We start from the raw sequence: 13748 nt of genomic DNA on the forward strand, positions 1-13748 counted from the left end.
AGGAAGGCATAGAGAGCCCAGGAGTGAACCCACATGTATGCGGTCAGTTCATGAACATCAATCCAGGAACGAGCGAAGAGGAAAGGACAGTCTTCTCAAGAAACAGTGTCAGGAAAACTGGCCACCTGCACTGAAGAACATCACTGGTCATCCTCCAGATCATCTAAAAGAAATCTAACTGAAAACCTGCTGTTTTGCACATGGAGCTCTCCCCCCGCGCCCTGAGTCCCCTGAGATGGCCCTCCGGTCAGCGCTCAGCTGGACACAGGAAACGTCTACTTTGTCCTCATTTTTCCCTCCTGCAGCGCCTCCCTGCTGGGGCACTGAGGCGAGCCCGCTCCTCTCAGCCTGGACGCAGCCCCGTTTACAGAAGCCCGAGCCCTGACGGCCCTGAGGAGAGAAAGCTCCCGCCAGCTGGTCACCGAGCCCAGTCTGAGAGCAGAGCGTCCTGCGCCCGCGGGTCAGAGGGGGCTTTGGCGCCCCCTGCGGGCCGCCGGACAAGAGCGGGCAGCCCCGCGCTCACACAGCCCAGAGGGCTCACCCAGAAGCAGCTCTGCGGGAGCACTCAGACTGGAAGCCCAAACCCAAATGGAGCCGAATAGCTTCACGACCCTCCTCAAAACACGGTAAGGAACAGTCAGAGCCTGCATGGAATGCGGCCACAAAAAGGATCACATTTGAGGCACTTGTAATGAAGTGGATGAACCTAGAGCGTATGAAACAGGGAAGTCAGTCAGAAAGAGAAAAACCTGGACTCTAGAAGGATGGTCCTGACGAATCTATTCACGGAGCAGCAGTGGAGATGCAGACATAGGGAACAGACTTACGGACAAGGGTGGGGAACGAGAGGGAGAGGGTGAGGTGAACGGGGGAGAGCAGCACGGATGCGTGGACACCAACCTTGGTAACTAGACAACCAGTGGGCATTTGCTGTCTGACTCAGGGAACTCAAACTGGGGCTCTCTGAGAGCCTAGGGAGGTGGGAATGGGCGGGACGTGGGAGGGAGATTCAAGAGCGAGGGACCACACGTACCCCTACGGTACATTCATGTTGATGTATGACCAATCAAACCAATATTGTAAAGCAATGATCAATCAACTAAAAATAAACAACTTTAAAAAAAAAAAAAAAGATGGAATGAAATGAACGTAAACACAAGCTTTGCAACACTGTAATTCCATTTAAAAAACTATAAACATATTAGAAAACAACAAAAGATCTACAAGACCTTTGGTCTGGTGATCAGTTCTAACACACAACAAAAAAGCCATCTTACCAAATTATTAATATAAATTATTGAAAACACTGACTTCTATAATTTTATACATTTACTTTGTGGAGGACCTTACTCGAGAGAACCAAAAGACAAACGGTTAAATGAACCACTGACCACCCACCCTTGCCAGGCAACAGAGAAGAGAAAACACTTGCAGCAGTCATCTTACAACAGGACGTCCTGGTAAGGAACAAGGAACTAACAAGCTACCACCAACCAGGATTCTGGAGAGGTCAAAAAGAGATGGGAGACTCCCGTCCAGAGGTCCTACCAACTTCCCAGGATCCTCCTCGCTGGAATCCATCTCGGCTGAGTGATGCATGTGCCCACAGGAAGGATCCCAATTCAGAATGACTGGCAAGAGACAAACCAGAAACTATAAAACCTGAGACTGTGAGGCACGTGGCAGAGCAGTTCTCTCCGTTTCCCTCGCCCCCTGCCCTCCGCCCCGGCAGCCCCTCCCAATAGTCTCTCACTTGGACAGCACTCCTCTCCTCAGACGATTCATTTCCAAGTGTCAGACAAGAACCCACTCTCAAGCCCTGGGAAGGGAATCCCCTTTCCTTCATCAAAACCACAATCCAGGAGAAAATAACTTCAAAATGCTATCTTGCAGAGAAGGAAATGGCAGCCCCTCCAGCATTCTGGCCTCAGAAATCCCAGGGACAGAGGAGCTTGGTGGACTACAGTCCAACAGCAGGGCATTTCTGAGGGGAGGAAACAGTCCCAGGGAAGTTGAGGCACTCGCCAAAGGCCCCAGAGCTTTTGATAGCACAGCCAGAACTGTGGCTGTGGATTTCCAGGTGCCAGGCCTCTTGATCCTGGCCTCTTTCACCAGATACATGTGTGGAAAACTAGAATCGAGAATATGCCCTGGTGGCTCCGTGGTAAACACTCTGCCTGCCAGTGCTGGAGATGCAGGTGTGATCCCTGGGATGGGAAGATCCCACATGCTATGGAGCCCGTGTGCCACAACTGCGGAGCCTGTGCTCTGGAGCCTGGAAGCCACAACGCCGAGCTGACATACTGCAACTACTGAAGCCCGTGAGCCTGCGCCCCACACGAGAGGAGCCGCTGCAGTGAGAAGCCCGCACACCACTAGTTATAGCCCACGCTCACCTAAACTAGGGAAAAGCCCACACACGAAGACCCAACACAGCCAAAAATAAATACAATCGTTTTCCTAAAAAAATGCATGTCTGACAAAGAATCTGCACTCAAATTGTCCAAGAATGCTAGAGCAAACAAGTCCATTCATAACTAGTAAAGACTGAAATAGACACCGGGCCACGGAGGGTATACTGAGAGTAAACTATCATACAAAAACATACTCAAGATACTGGTGGAATACATGCACAGCCCCCTTTGGAAGACAGTCTGACAGTTTTTTCAGTAACCACATGGGACATGCACTGAATTCTACACATGACAAGTGGTGGAAGCCAGGTATCTTACCACTGGAATGGGAAGTTACAGATAAACAAAAGGAAAGGTTACAATATCTATGGAGACATCATCACACATTACCTTTAACTGAATATGTTCAAAAGTAAGTTGGAATACATGTATATATTTCCATGTATTGTCAGCTGAGCATATTTAGCTCCTACATGTATGTTTTAAATATCATTCTCTAATAAAAGGGAACAGGAAACGTCCTTGGTGGCCCGGTGGTAAAGAATCTGCCTACCAATGCAAGGAACACAGGTTCAATCCCTGGTCCTAGACGATTTCACATGCCCGGGGGCAACTAAGCCCCCATACAACTATTGAGGCTTGCATGCTCCAGAGCCCAAGTTCTGCAACCAGAGAAAGCGCTGCAATAAGAAGCCATGGCACAGCACCTAGAGGGTAGCCTCTGCTCACTACAACTAGACAAACTAGCAATAAAGACCCAGCATAGTCAAAAATAATTCAATGTTTAAAAAAAATGGACAGAAGTTCTTTGAAGAAATGACTGAGACTAGGGGTGAGACAGTAAATATATGAGCCAGGGTAATCTTAAATTATGAGAAAGTAAAGAAAGTAAAGACAACTATCAAGCTGTCCAAACTGATAAAAAATGAATGATTACACAGTTTTTATCTGTATACACTAGCAAATAACAATCTGAAAAGGAATTTAAAAAAACAATTCCCTTTCAATAATGTCAACATTAATAAAATACTTTGCCATGGATATAATGAGGATGACAAGACTGGCACACTGAAAATTATACACGATTGCTGAAAAATATCCTAAATACATGTACAGATATTCCATAGCAATGGAAAGACTCAGGATAGCAATACCATGGAATGCATCTTCAATCTGAAATGAAGATTCAATGTGAATTACAAAAGGCTGAAAGGTTGTTGCTAGACCATGAAAGATGCCAGGATTCTTGGCCTCCAGAGGAGAAGAATTCAATTCAGGGCCAGTGATGAAGCTTGATCACTCAGAGCTTTTGTGTCATAAAGTTTTATTACAGTATAAAAGAGATAGAGAAAGCTGCTGACATAGACTACCCCCTGCTAGTCTTCAGCCAGATGTTATACAGCCACTAGCAGTCTGCTAATGAAAGAAAGGCAATGTCTCAGAGAATGGCACCAGGCTCCTCACCCATAACATGCATTGAGATAACATTGGCAGCAGGTGAGTCATCCCGGGCCATAAAATGATTGACATGAATCTTGGAAAAAGGCAGATTTCTAAGCAAATATATAGTTTCATTAACATAGATTAGGAGAACAAGGTATGAGTAAAACATACTGGTTTGTCAAGTTGGTTCTGAGCCTTTAGGAGGAACCGACTTGAAGACAGAATCTAGGGTAAATACATAGTACATTAACATAGCTTAAGACAAACATTTCCCTAAGAAAAATGCATTGTTTAGCTCAAGGTTTGAGAAAAGTTAAATTCAGGTGGAGCCAGGAGTCATCATGGCAACACAGAATTTTAAGAGAAACCTCTTTTTAAATTTGTATCGAGAAGGGGAAAAAATGTAACACTAGTTTGCTTCTCTGCCTCTTAAGAGAGATAAAAAAACATCTGACACTTGCAGCCTATTTTATCTGTCCGGAGACCCCTGGCTTTCCTGCCTGTTACCCTCTGGAGGCCTTTAGGAAGCAATACACAAGCTGACCCTAACATACATGTGTAATGACAACGGACTCCAAGGGGCCAAAACAATCACACGAGTCTGCAGCTCAAAGGCCCTCTGGTATGCTGTGCTAAGTCACTTCAGTCACATCCGACTGTCAGAGCCCGCCAGGCTCCTCTGTCCACGGGAATTTTCCAGGCAGGAATACTGGAGTGGGTTGCCATGCCCTCCTCCAGGGGATCTTCCCAATCCAGGGATCGAATTCCTGCATTGGCAGGTAGGTTCTTTACCACTAGCACCACCTGGGGCAAAAGTGCCTAAATGGAGAACACGGAAACCCAGTTAGGGGAAGGGACTCAGAGAAAAGGAAGTGAGGGAAGGAGATTCTTAGTCACATTCAGAGAAGCCCAGCAGGTAGTTCTGCAAGTGGAAGAGGAGGAGGAAGCAGGCTGGAGCTGTGCAGAAGATGAAAGAGGGAACTAAAGCAGGGGCCAACCTCTAGGATCTAATGCCTGATGATCTGAGGTGGAGCTGATGAAATAATAATAGAAATAAGTGTTTGGTCACTCAACCATGTCCAACCCTTTGTGACCCTATGGACTGTAGCCCACAACACTCCTCAGTTCACTGAATTATTCAGGCAAGAATACTGGAGTGGGTTGTCATTTCCTTCTCCAAGAGATCTTCCAGACCCAGGGATTGTACCCAGGTCTCCTGCATTGCAGGCAGACTCTTTACCAATGGAGCCACCAGGGAACAGAAATAGAAATAGAGTGCACAATAAATGGACTGCACTTGAAACATCCCCTAACCTTCCCCCACCCCTGTCTGTCAAAAAACTGTCTTCCAAAAAAACTCCCGAGGTCAAGGAAGGACCTTCGAGTGTACTCAGCTGTCCCAGGTTGCTGGCTTAGGGAGATGCTGAAGCAGGGGTGTCCTAGGAGGTAGAACCTCCCTTGCGTGGGGAGTCCCTGGCCCTGCGGGATTTGCCTAGGGGTCTAGTCTGGGAAATTCTTACACATCAGGAGATGGCTCCGAGCTGGATTTCCACAAACAAGAACATCCACGCAAAGGACAAGCCTGCTGAGCTCTGTGCCCATCAGCCACAGGAAGAGACTGCCGCCCGACAGCCAGCAGCATTTACAAGTGACCTCCTAAGGCCTTCGCCAAACTACAGGGGCACCTCTGAATTTTCTGTTTCCCTCACTTTTCTGACTTTTCTTAAAAAAAAAAAAAAACGCACATTTCTTCATAGAATACCACAGTGGAAGGAAAATAGGCCTTCAATTTTTAGACCTCAATTTGCAAAAACTTTGGAGCTTTTTTAATTAAAGCACCACATAATTTAAAATTTTTACACGTTCTGATTATTCAGTTCCAAAACACCACACTTATTGCACAGGGTCCCCATGGAAAGACCCTCTCTCAGCAGGACAGCCACAGATTCCACCATGAAAGGGCACCAAGGTGCCCTCCTCCCTTCTTTTCTGCCTGGGTGGCCAAGGTTTTTAAATCCATGCACCCTACTAAGGTTCTAGGGTGCAATTGGCGGACCCTTCCCTTTCCCATCCCAGCAGGTGATTAAGGGCCCGCTGGACTGCAAAGTGCTGGAAGCAGGGCTGGGCCAGCCGGCCAGACTAAGGGTTGTGGAGTCCCAGCAGGTGAAACCACCAGGCAGGATAAATCCCTTGGACTTCCTGGGGACCTCGCTGCAGGCACTAGGCTGCTTGGAAAAACCGCGCGGGTCTGAACTTTATGCGAAGGAGTAAAGTGGTAAAGGCCTTGACCCCAATGGCGAGGCCTTTCTGCGACCGCCAAGTTAGGAGGCTCCGACACTGTGCCAACAGAGAGGGCGGAATACGTGGTTCCCCGCTCCACCCTGCACCACCGAGCCCCAGTTCCCTTACGTGTGGTCCGTACCCCTCCGCTCCACTCACTGGATGCCGATGGATGGGGACCCAAGAGCCCACGAAATGGGTTAGGTGCAATGGAGACCCTTGAGACCTGGGACCCACTGCCTAGGAGCTCAGAGGAGGCGCGCTCCGCTCCCAACGCGGGCCAGGTGTGCTTCGCCCATACGCCCACTTCCAGGAGAGGCCTGCGGGCCTCGCTACTGCTGCCAGGTGAAATCCATCCAGGAGCAAATCCACCCCACCAAGACAACCAAGCTTTTTATCAGCTGTGAAGTGAAGTCACTCAGTCGTGTCCGATTCTTCGTGACCCCATGGACTGTAGCCTACCGGACTCCTCCGTACATGGAATTTTCCAGGCAAGAGTACTGGAGTGGGTTGCCATTTCCTTCTCCAAGGGAACTTCCCAACCCAGGGATCGAACCGGGCCTCCCGCACTGCAGGCAGACGCTTTACCATCTGAGCCACCAGGGAAGCCCCACGCTAGGTACCTGGAAAAGGGGAGGCGGGCGAGGCCCACGGCGCGCCCCAGGGGCCATCAACCGGACTTCGACCACCACCGCCCGCCCACAGGCTTCGGCGCTGCCGGCCCGTGACGCATGGGGGCCCTACCGTGCCCTGGTCGACCGCCGCCCGGAGGTCCCCGCCGATGCCAGACGACCATCCCCACATCCCACTGTAACGGGGCAGAGCCCTCCCCCACCACCTCGCACACCCTTACGGCTGACCCCCCCCCCGGACCCCGTCCTCTCCCCTCAACCACCGGGACCCCTACCCGCGCCCGCGTCCCAGGCACCCTTCTCCCCCCCCCACCACCAAGGGCAGAGGGAAGGGGCTCCGACGGGAAGCGTGGCGCCAAGCGGACAGGGGACACGACAGAGGTGAGAGGGCGAGAGGACCGGACAAGACAGCCGCGGGAGGCGTGGGGTGGGGGGGTGGGGGATTGGAAGCAAGCCCCGAGGCTCGGAGGGCGTGGGGAGGCGCCTGGCGACCGCGCGGCAGGCCCTGCGCAGCGGACGACCGACGACCGGCCGAGGCAGACCGGTCCAGGGCCAGCGGCGGGAGGCGACGGGCAGGCACGCGGCCCCGCGGCGAGGAGCCGCCACCCATCAGGCCGCACAGCCCGCGAGACGCGACCCGAGGATCCGCGCCGTGTGGTCGGTGGCCGGGGGGAAGGCAGTTGTGACTGGCGCCACGGGCAAAGGCGCGTGGGGTGGGGTGGGGGCGCGCTGAGCACCTCCCCCCCGACCCCCGCCACCCCAACCCTCGGACCCAACCTCGAGGGAACGTGGCGGGGAGGTCGGGCGGAAGAGGGACACAGGAGACGACGCCACCGGGCACGGGGGCAAGAGTGGCGGGGCGCCCGGCTGGGGATGGAGGCGCTGAGGGGCCGGCGGGGCGGGCGGGAAGGCGGAGGAGAGCCGTCTTTCCCACCCGACCCCCACTCTGCACGCCGCCCCACACCTCGCGCTGCTCCTCATCCCCTACCTCCGGAAAGGCCACCGGACCCGACGGCCCGCCCGGGGCGTGCCGCCTTCCAGACGTCCTTCCCTCCCTTCCTTCCCATCCCGCGCCCCTCGGGTGGAGGAGAGGCTCACTGAGCCGGGCGGCGCAGGGCGAGGCGAGGCGAGGCCACAGTGCAGCTCTCCAGCTCCCTGAGCGGACCACGTTAATGATCCTTCCGCAGATTCAACTAGGTAAACCTTGTCAGCTGATCTGTCTATAATTCAGGGATAAAACTGACTACAGAAAGGCAAGATGACCTGACCTAGGATGGCCATGATATTCTATAGAACCAGAGAAAATTGGTTAAAATAAAAAAAAATTTTTTTTCTTGGAAACTGTAAAGCTGGTTCTTTTGCATATGCAATTAAAAACAATTAGCTTATTAAAAAGGCCTGCCTAGGGCAAAGCTTGAAGTTAACCCTTTCCTTGAAAAACACTGCCCACTTTGCCTGAGACCTCAGCCTTGGGCAAATGAGAACTTCAAGCGCCGCCCCCCCCCCCCCCCCGCGCCCCAAAAAAAGGAGGTCAAAGAGATATTTTAAATCTTAGGCGGAAAACTAGAAGATCTCTGTCTGTGTGGATTTATGTATGTCTCAGTGTGAGTCTTCTGTTTTTTTATAATATTGCTGAAGTTGTGAGTTCTTATTTAAATAATCTAAAGAAAAGGAAGCCCTTACAAATCAAACAGTTCTAACTACAAGAAAAAATTGACCTGAGTGATTTTTAGATTCATGTGAACTGGGAAATAGTCAATATTAAATACTAGTATTTTTTTTCCACAACTCTAATATAGACATGCCTAAGAGTCATTAACATTAAGCATAAAATTTTCATAGTGCCTAGGTTTATTATAAGTTAAGTATTGCTATATTGTTATATCTGTCACAAGCTTGTCAACAAAGAAAGTACCTCTAAATACAAACCAAAAAAACTCCTTAAAAAATGTAAATGCAATATGAGCTTTTAGATAAACTATTAAAAATAATTATACTTTAAAATATCTGTCTATAATAGTCGCACTGGGAAGACCCAGAGGGATGGGGTGGGGAGGGAGGTGGGAGGGGGGATCGGGATGGGGAATACATGTAAATCCATGGCTGATTCATGTCAATGTATGGCAAAAACCACTACAATATTGTAAAGTAATTAGCCTCCAACTAATAAAAATAAATGGAAATATATATATATATATGTATGTCTATAATAGTCTCTATTGAAGGCAGAGGAGAAGGGGACAACAGAGGATAAGATGGTTGGATGGCATCACTGACTCAATGGACATGAGTTTGAGCAAGCCCCGGGAGTTGGTGATGGACAGGAGAGCCTGGCAGCCTGCAGTCCATGGGGTCACAGGACATGGAACAACAGACTGGTTCCAAATAGGAAAAGGAATATGTCAAGGCTGTATATTGTCACCCTGCTTATTTAACTTATATGCAGAGTACATCATGAGAAACGCTGGGCTGGATGAAACCCAAGCTGGAATCGAGATTGCCAGGAGAAATATCAATAACCTCAGATATGCAGATGGCACCACCCTTATGGCAGAAAGGGAAGAACAACTAAAGAGCCTCTTGATGAAAGTGAAAGAGGAGAGTGTAAAAGCTACCTTAAAGCTCAACATTCAGAAAACTAAGATCATTGCATCTGGCCTCATCACTTCATGGCAAATAGATGGGAAAACAGTGGAAACAGCAGCAGACTTTATTTGGGGGGGCTCAGAAATCACTGCAGATGATGACTGCAGCCATGAAATTAAAAGATGCTTGCTACTGCTGCTGCTAAGTCACTTCAGTCGTGTCTGACTCTATGCAACCCCACAGACAGCAGCCCACCAGGCTCTGCCATCCCTGGGATTCTCCAGGCAAGAACACTGGAGTGGGTTGCCATTTCCTTCTCCAATGCATGAAAGTGAAAAGTGAAACTGAAGTCTCTCAGTTGGGTCTGACTCTTAGTGACCCCATGGACTGCAGCCTACCAGGCTCCTCTGTCCATGGGATTTTCCTGGCAAGAGTACTGGAGTGGGTCGGCATTGCCTTCTCCGAAAAGATGCTTACGACTTGGAAAGAAAGTGATGACCAAACTAGACAGCATATTAAAAAAGCAGAGACGTTACTGTGCCAACAAAGATCCATCTAGTTAAGGCTATGGTTTATCCATGTGTCATGTATGGATGTGAAAGTTGGACTATAAAGAAAGTTGACCACCAAAGATTTGATGCTTTTGAACTGTGGTGTTGGAGAACACGATTGAAGGTCGCTTAGACTACAAGGAGACCCAACCACTCCATCCTAAAGGAAATCAGGCCTGAATATACATTGGAAGGACTAATATGAACCTGAAACTCCAATACTTTGGCCACTTGATGCGAAGAGCTGACTCATTTGGATGTCACTTTGATTCCCCTGTGAGTGTGGGAGCCCAACTTAGGCGCAGGGCCTCAGGGGCTATTGCCACTGAATAATGACGTTAAAGCAAGTCTGTTCCAGCCCTCTGTGACTCTCAGCACACAAGAGGCTGGGAAAGCTATATATCTTGGAGGAAAGAAAGGCAGGCGATAGAATGTGTTTTCAGGGCTCTCCTCGCAGCAGGGGTTTGGCTCCTCAGAGGTCGGACCTCCAAGCCTGCTCCAAGGGCCTCAATTCCCAAGTAAGGGCTGTGTGTCACCCTGCACATTCCCGGCCTTGCAAACGCATTTCTAGGTCAACACAGTACTGCCCAGGGGGAAGGAGCCTGCGGGAGTGTGTCTGAGGGGGCCAGGTGCCATGCTGGGGTCACACGGCCGAGGGCACCTGGCACCTCCAACGGGACCCCAGCAAAGGGTGGTGGCCCAGCACATAGCTTGCAAAAAACCGAAGCAGGTAGCAAAGCTAGCTCTGGCAGAAGGAAGCAAACAGCCATGGGAGGCCTTTGCAAGCAGTTGCTGGACCACCCTGCATTAGGGATCCCCTGGCAAAAAAAGCCAGTTTGGGCCCCAGGTCCAGGCTCCAGGTCGGCGCCCAGGGTGTTCTGCCCACAGAAGCTGAGCACAGTGCAGATCGGCCTAGGCTCAAGAGCTCTCTCCTGCAGAGCAAACGTGACGGAAGAGCCGTTGGAGGTTGGCTGGACATTCCCTGGGAGTGTGGGAGCCTCCCTGGGCGCGGGGCCCCAGGGGCCAATGCCACTGCAAAATGACCTCCCAGTCAGGGCTTCCTAGCCAGGGGTGACTCTCAGCCCGCAGGCAGCTGGGGATGCTATCTTCCTGGGAGGCAGGAAAGGCAGCCCCAGAGAGTTGGTTTTCAGGCCTCTGTCATGCAGCCAGTCTGTGGCTCCTCAGACGCCAGACCTCCGGGCCTGCTCCAGGGCCTCAATTCCTGAGTCAGGCCTGGGTGCCTGCCTGCAGTCTGCAAGCCTTGCAAACACATTCCTAGGTCAGCGCGGTCCTGCCCATGGGGAATGAGGCTGTGGGAGTGCGTCTGAGGTGGCCAGGTGCTATGCTGGGGTCACCTGGCCTAGCCACCTGGCACCACCCATGTGTCCCCGGTGAGTGGTGGCAGGCCAGCCCCTGGCATGCCCAATGCCGGAGTGGGGAGCAAAGCTAGCTCTGGCAGAAGAAGCAAACAGCCACGGGAGGCCTTTGGAAGCAGATACTGAGCCGCTCCGCGTTAGGGCTCCCTGGGCGAAAAATGCCAATTGGGGCCCCTAGGTCCGGGCTCCAGGTGGGCGCCCAAGGTGTTCTGCTGGCAGTAGACGAGCGTGGTGCAGAAAGGCCTAGGCTTGTGAGCTCTCTCCTGCAGAGCAAACGTGACGGAACAGCCGTGTGGGGGTTGCCTGGACGTTCCCTGGGAGTGTGGGAGCCCTCCCCAGGCGCGGTGCCCCAGGGGCCATTGCCACTGCCAACTGACCTCCCAGCCAGTGCTTCCCAGCCGAGGGTGACTCTCAGCCTGCAGGCGGCTGGGAACACTATCGTCCTTGGAGGCAGGAAAGGCAGCCCCAGAGAGTTGGTTTTCAGGTCTCTATCGCACATCCAGTGTGTGGATCATCAGACACCAGGCCTCCGGGCCTGCTCCCAGGGCCTCAAATCCCAAGTCAGGCTAGGTGTCTGCCTGCACTCTGCAAACCTAGCAAACACCTTCCTAGGTCAGTGCAGTCCTGCCCACGGGGAAGGAGGCAGCATGAGTGCATCTGAGGGGGCGAGTGCCATGCCGGGGTCACCTGGCCGAGGACACCTGGCACCTCCCATGGGCCCCCAGCGAGGCGTGGTGGGCCGGCCCCTGGCGTGCCCAGTGCCGGAGCGGGGAGCAAAGCTAGCCCTGCCAGAAGAAGCAAACAGCCACGGGAGGCCTTTGGAAGCACCTGCTGGGCCGCCCCACGTCAGGGCTCCCCGGGCGAAAAATACCAGTTGGGGTCCCTAGGCCCGGGTTCCAGGTGGGCGCCCAGGGTGTTAGGAAATGCCAAAGAATGTTCAAGTTCAGTTCAGTGCAGTCGCTCAGTCATGTCCGACTCTTTGCGGTAGTTTAAGCATTCTTTGGCATTGCCTTTCTTTGGGATTGGAATGAAAACTGACCTTTTCCAGTCCTGTGGCCCCTGCTGAGTTTTCCAAATTTGCTGACATATTGAGTGCAGCACGTTCACAGCATCATCTTTTAGGATTTGAAATAGCTCACCTGGAATCCCATAACAATTGCACTCATTTCACATGCTAACAAAGTAATGCTCAAAATTCTCTAAGCCAGGCTTCAACAGTACATGACCCATGAATGTCCAGATGTTCAAGTTGAATTTGGAAAAGGTAGAGGAACCAAAGATCAAATTGCCAACATCTGTTGGATCATCAAAAAAGCAACAGAGATCCAGAAAAGTATCTACTTCTGCTTTATTGACCACACCAAAGCCTTTGACTGTGTGGATCATAACAAACTGTGGAAAATTCTTAAACAGATGGGAATACCAGACCACCTGACCCGCCTCCTGAGAAATCTGTATGCAGGTCAAGAATCAACAGTTAGAACTGGACATGGAACAACAGACGGGTTTGAAATCAGGGAAGGAGTATGTCAAGGCTGCATACCATCACCCTGCTTATTTAACTTACATGCAGAGTACATCATGAGAAACGCTGGGCTGGATGAAGCACAAGCTGGAATCAAGATTGCCGGGAGAAATATCAATAACCTCAGATATGCAGATGACACCACCCTTATGGCAGAGAATGAAAAGGAACTAAAAAGCCTCTTGATGAAAGTGAAACAGGAGAGTGAAAAAGTTGGCTTAAAGCTTAACATTCAGAAAACTAAGATCATGGCATCTGGTCCCATCACTTCATATCAAATAGATGGGGAGGCAGTGGAAACAGTGTCAGCCTTTATTTTGGGGGTCTCCAAAATCACTGCAGATGGTGACTGCAGCCATGAAATTAAAAGATACTTACTCCTTGGAAAGAAAGTTATGACCAACCTAGACAGCATATTAAAAAGCAGAGACATTACTTTGCTGACAAAGGTCCATCTACTCAAAGCTATGGTTTTTCCAGTAGTCATGTATGGATGTGAGAGTTGGACTATAAAGAAAACTGAGCACTGAAGAATTGATGCTTTTGAACTGTGGTGTTGGAGAAGACTCTTAAGAGTCCCTTGGACTGCAAGGAGATCCAACCAGTCCATCCTAAAGGAAATAAGTCCTGAATAGTCACTGGAAGGACAGATGCTGAAGCTGAAGTTCCAATATTTTGGCCACCTATTGCAAAGAACTGACTCATTTGAAAAGACCCTGATGTTGGGAAAGATTGAAGGCAGGAGGAGAAGGGGATGATAGAGGATGAGATGTTTGGATGGCATCACTGACTCAATGGACATGAGTTTGAGCAAGCTCTGGGAGTTGGTGATGGACAGGGAAGCCTGGCATGCTGCAGTCCATGGGGTCACAAAGTGTTGGACACAATTGAGAGACTGAACTGAACTGAAGCTCTTCCTAACTAAGGTCTTGATGATGACT

Source organism: Cervus elaphus, chromosome 8 (genome assembly GCF_910594005.1).
Source record: "Cervus elaphus chromosome 8, mCerEla1.1, whole genome shotgun sequence".
Taxonomy (NCBI): domain Eukaryota; kingdom Metazoa; phylum Chordata; class Mammalia; order Artiodactyla; family Cervidae; genus Cervus; species Cervus elaphus.